At 30.8% G+C, this 5,681-nt stretch overlaps 1 long non-coding RNA gene across 1 annotated transcript; it reads left to right on the top strand.

Moving 5' to 3' along the window:
* The first annotated feature begins 1,206 nt into the window (after window positions 1-1,206).
* LOC127721019 (uncharacterized) lies at window positions 1,207-5,681 on the top strand. Its single transcript, XR_007991037.1, has 2 exons — window positions 1,207-1,809; window positions 2,619-5,681. It is a non-coding gene; the product is annotated as an uncharacterized LOC127721019 (long non-coding RNA).

Genomic DNA, 5,681 nt, shown 5'->3' with positions numbered 1-5,681 from the left:
ATACATGTATATTCAGGACGGGAATACAGTGTATGCGACATGACTATATCTAAGTTTGCTGACAAGCTAATATGTAAACATTCACCGGATTGTCCACTGTTAGAGTTATTGAATATAGGGAATTTCAACACGACACAACTCATCGTTCGTTGTGGATAAGGGGGAACTTCTCAAAAGTGCCACACATCTTCCCGCAAAACGCAGTAACAGTTTGTCCAACTTGCTTCGGAAAGTAACACTTGATGAGACACTGGCATTCAAAATAGTAATATAATAAACATAAAATTGTGTACAACAATTTTCGTTAAGTTTACCTATGTATACACACATTCCATTGGATAGTTAGACGTAAGGAGAAATTCAAAAAAAATTTATTGTTATGTTTTTGAAACATAAATTTAATTTGTATCAATGGTTCTGAATGGATGGCAACAAGCGTAAAATCCTCTATCTATAAACTCATCATAGATACCAGGATTGAAATTTTGTATTTGTGCCAGACGCGCGTTTCGTCTACAAAAGACTTATCAGTGACGCTCGAATCAAAAAAAGTTAAAAAGGCCAAATAAAGTACGAAGTTGAAGAGCATTGAGGACCAAAAATTCCTAAAAGTTTTGCCAAATACAGCTAGGGTAATCTATTCCTGAGGTAAAAGCCTTAGTATTTCAAAAATGTAATGTTTTGTAAATAGTTAATTTATAATTATGACCATATCAATGATAATTCATGTCAACACAGAAGTGCTGACTACTGGGCTGGTGATACCCTCGGGGAATAAAAACTCCACCAACAGTGGCATCGACCCAGTGGTTGTAAATAAACTCATCTGTCTGTAACTAAGTGAAGACGACATTTTGAATTCTGGAATGTTTTGACATGTTATTTATTCAATAATAAATAAAAAAAAAACATATTTTTCACCTAGAAATTTTCCTTTTGTCTAATTTCATAACGTTCTGGGGCGTACAAGAAGACTAAAAAAGCATGGTATTTACATTTCACGCTTGAAGCATAATTATTACATCACCTTGTTAAGTTGCTACAGACGATAACATCATTTCGCGAAATTTTCGTTTAATGACATTTTACACCGACTTAATTACTGAAATAGACTGATTTGTTTGTTTTGCATTTGAATAGTGATATTCGTATTGTATTTGAAGCTTGGTCTACGTAAAACTTGGTTTTTACTGTTGCAAATATCCGTTTATCAGCTCCGCTACGAGTCTCTTTGTTATCTCAATTTGCAACATTAAAACCCACGTTTAACAAAGGCCAAGATTTAAATACAATGCCGTTATCTATTAAAAGTTGATTTAAATTGTTGAATATTTGAAAATCATTTGTCCCTTGAATTCTAACAATTCCCTTGTCAAATTTCATTAATTTCTACTTCGGAAGCCAGATCTTCATTCTCACTGTTAAATTTAGATTAAAATAATTGTAAGGCAAATGAAGACATTAAAACTAAATAATGACAAATGAATTAAATACCTGCAACTGAATTCTTTATTTGAGCGTCTTTTTAGAGAAAAAAAATAGTCAAGACGTAAACAAATATTTTCCTTACACCAAAAAAAAGAAAAATTACAAAAATGAACGGTATTTATCTTTATATAAATAAGAAGAAGAAGAAGAAGAAGAAGAAGAAGAAGAAGAAGAAGAAGAAGAAGAAGAAGAAGAAGAAGAAGAAGAAGACAATCAGGAACCTGATGAAAATGAAGTGTACTCAGATGCATCAGCAGATAATGAGATCCAACAATCTGGCTTGCCTCCCCGAAATCCAGAATTAGAAAGCGATTCAAAAAGGTAACACAACAACAAATGCAATGGATAAGAACATGTTAGAATGTCGACAAACAGATGAAACCCTTCATATATCCTTTATACATTTATCAGAATATCACTCAGGTAGTATAAATATAGATCTTTTTTTTAAGTTTAACTGAAGATTTTGTTGAATTGTATTCAATTTTTTGTTAGATATAACGATCATGATTTTCAACTATTAAAATTGCCGAAAAAGATTTCCGAAAACAAAACTTATACGTTAAAATCAAATAGAATTACAATTACGATATATAAAAAGAGGTGGAAGATACCAAAGGGATTTTCATAACTCATAAGGCAAAGGGATACTAACAACACCTTGAAAACAAAATACAAAAAGATAAACAAGTCAAAAAGTCAACAAAACACTTCACAGGAAATTAAAGACAGTGAAAAACGAACCCCTCCAAAAACCGAGGGATCTCAGAAGAATAGAGATCAAACGGTACTAATAAAACTTTAGGAAAATGTTCACATTAAAGATGATTTTCAGGACGCCATCAAATTCTTCGACATTTTCAAAATTATTGATATTGAATCAAAATCTGTATAGTTTGTCATACATTAGTGTGATGTAAAAGTAATGTTTACAGTTCCGATGAATTTCATTTATTAGCAGTAACTGAAACACAGGGGTAACCAGAGATATGGAAAATTGACAGAGAATTTATCATGTATCCCTGAAGGGAAAGCTTCAACTGATTAAAAGTGCAATTGTGAGATAAAAAAAAAGAGCGAAATTGCGGATTTACCTTGTTAAATATATATTTTGAATTCATATTTTGAAGAGATGAGAGTAATGAAGAAATAACAAGTAAATAAGATGACCAAAAAGACAAGCAACTGATGATTGATTGTTACAACGCATAAATTGGAGGATCAAGGACCTCTGTATATCTTAAAGACTCTAGTAATAATAACGTCATGCAGATGCACAGTTTGTTTCTACCCTTTATTTTATAGCCGGTTTATTCCAATTATTAACATTTTATATTTAAATGTGAATCCTATAATCATTTTAATATCGTTTTATGTGTATCCTTTACAAAAACAGCTATGTTGATAATTGTATTGTTTAAGAATATGTTTTCTTTAGTATAACCAACCATTATATCTTATCATCTGTTTGCTTTTTTTTTTTTTTTTTTATTTGACTATCAATGTCGATTCATTTTTATTGAAATAGAATATTGCCATGATAAATATTTTGGTAAATAATGAATGACATCTAGCTTTTCTTTTGATTTTCCTGCATTGCATTTTTAAATCACCTGACTGACTGTCATCGTCTTCGTCGTTGTCCGTCTTCGTCCGTTAACTTTTACAAAACATCTTCTCCTCTTGAACTACTCTGTCAATTCGAACATATAACTTCTTTTTGTCATTGTTTCTATTTTCTGGCAATTGCTCTTTCAATGCGTCTATATGATTACTTTTTATGTAGTAAGAAAATGCTACACGAACGCTCTCACCAGGTATTTTGGAGGATCAAATTATCTCTTTTCTGCGGTCCTAAAAGGGATCCTTTATCAATTCTTACAAAATCGAGCCTCTGGATTGAATCTGATATTTTCTTTTTGTAACAATTCGATATTTTATAAACTTTTTGACAGATGTCTTATTTAAAAGTTTATAAGTTCTTTTGGTGCATTGTTCAAAGTTGCAGACGCCATAAGATCAAGATAAATGTGTGTGCCATAAGGTTAATAAAGCAATCTTCGAAGGTACTCTGATAATTCTTTAGTACACCACATTGTATGTGGATCAAATTTAAAGAATCGATCATGTTAATGAAGTTGTAGGTTCAAATCAGTCAAGATTTTACTTCGTCAAAATTATCTCCCCATTACGCCAGTCAAATTTTACAATCGTAAATATGGAAACCATTAAATTTAGCTCCTACAAACCGATAAATTTATCCACATAGCACCATAACGTTCCTTATATGCCAGTTGTATTTTATCTACTAGCTATTGAGCATCATTTAATGTACTTTTCTGCATTCAGTCAACTTAAAACTATTGTCTGGTAAGTTGTCAGGTGGAATTTTCGAAAGTTCAAAAACGTTTATAAAAATTATAATTAAATATTTCGTGGAAGGGCAGACTAAAACTAATCAGAGGTTGAAGACTAATAACCGTAGATAACATACACAAAAATGACGTTTTTCTGAAGTTATACATTTTTAAGATACCTACTCTGTATTTATGACTCATTAGAAAGGTATTCACTTGACCCATATATTTCATTTTTTCAGTACTGTGAATTTTCAATGTTATCAAATCAACTGGTAGCCTAAATACATAAAAATAATAGAATCTAAAGCGCGGTGATGTATCAAATATTTTTTGCTTTATCCGTTTTCAAGACAGAGTAGTCAACTCAAACACGCCCGAACATAAAAAGGTGCACTCGACTATCTCTTTTCCATGCAATTATTGCCCATTTTGGGGATTTTTTCCCAAAAAACTATCGCCGGGGGCAGAGATGCAAATCAATGCTTTAGAAAGATCAATCTATTATCTTTCTGTGGATTTTTTTTCGGCGGAATTTATGCTTATGCACAAAAAAGATCCATTAGGATTTGACCCTGCCACAATCGACTGTTTTATGAATTTCGAACAGCGGTATACTACTGTTGCCTTTATTTATGCAAATGTGTCTATAATTTAAAAGTTTACAACTATCTCGAAGCTCCATACTATAATTCAAGTAAAAACACGTATATAAGATGCATAAAATCCTAAATTAAGCACCTTTATTAAACTTTTAAAGCCCATAGAAACCGATGTAAATAATTCAAATATACCAATGTTGCTTGTTTACCTTCTCTAACAAAGAGTTATATTTCTTTTGTTTAATTTCAACTGGGTTTCCGCCTGAAATAATAATGTGCAAATACAAAACTATGTACTATAGTAAGTACTTTTGTCGATTTATAATTTGTTCTACATTCTTGGTTAAAATGATTTAACCAATCAAACGACTGCGAAAATATCTTTGTGTGTTCTTAACTGGGAGTACAATTTCATTAATAAACTTACAAACAAGATGTGAATCAATAGCTCAAGAGATAACTATCTACCAAACTGTTGTATTATATATTTTCAGTCAAATGCACAAACGAAATTTTGTATTGAATGCGCCCATTTTTATGTTCAAATACCGATGTTGCGATCATTAATGTGTCATTAACTAAAGTTCTGAATACCAAAGTTAAAATTTGATGGATTTGAATCTTATTAATCAAAATAGATATAAATATATATAGAAAATTTGACACAGGCAAAATGTTCAGAATATTTAAATCTAAAGATCTAAAAATCCACATACTTTCTATTTTTCCCGAAAATATTCAGATTTCTCCTTATAGAAATTTTAAATATCGATCGACTCATTATGGTAATTTTCCCTTAATGTCGATATTCTTATCCACTTTAAAAATTCTGGCAATTTTCTTTATACCTATAAAAAGAGTGACTGGAAAATTTATAGATGGTAAGCAAATCTATAGTTTTCCCATTAAATGATTTTTTTTAATGAAAACGATCAGAAAAAGCGGCACATGGCAGAACGCGTCAATCTACTCCTTATACGAGTTCTGCCATGTTTTAAAAGTCTAAAGCAATTTTTGTGGTTTTTGGGGTTTAATATTTCCTTCAAAACTACAATATCCAAAGGGATACTCTATTAGATCAATTATTTTTTTTAATTAACCATTATTGTGTTAAAAGTTTAATGACTAGTTAGTTTGTTTGTTTGTCAAGTTATGTATAATTTAATTGTAATATATATAGTTTGCCCTTCAATGGGTAACGTATTGACAAATAAAATTATCTCTCTCTGTCTTA

Source organism: Mytilus californianus, unplaced genomic scaffold, assembly GCF_021869535.1.
Source record: "Mytilus californianus isolate M0D057914Y unplaced genomic scaffold, xbMytCali1.0.p SCAF_11, whole genome shotgun sequence".
NCBI lineage: Eukaryota > Metazoa > Mollusca > Bivalvia > Mytilida > Mytilidae > Mytilus > Mytilus californianus.
This window is presented reverse-complemented; position numbering and strand designations above follow the sequence as displayed.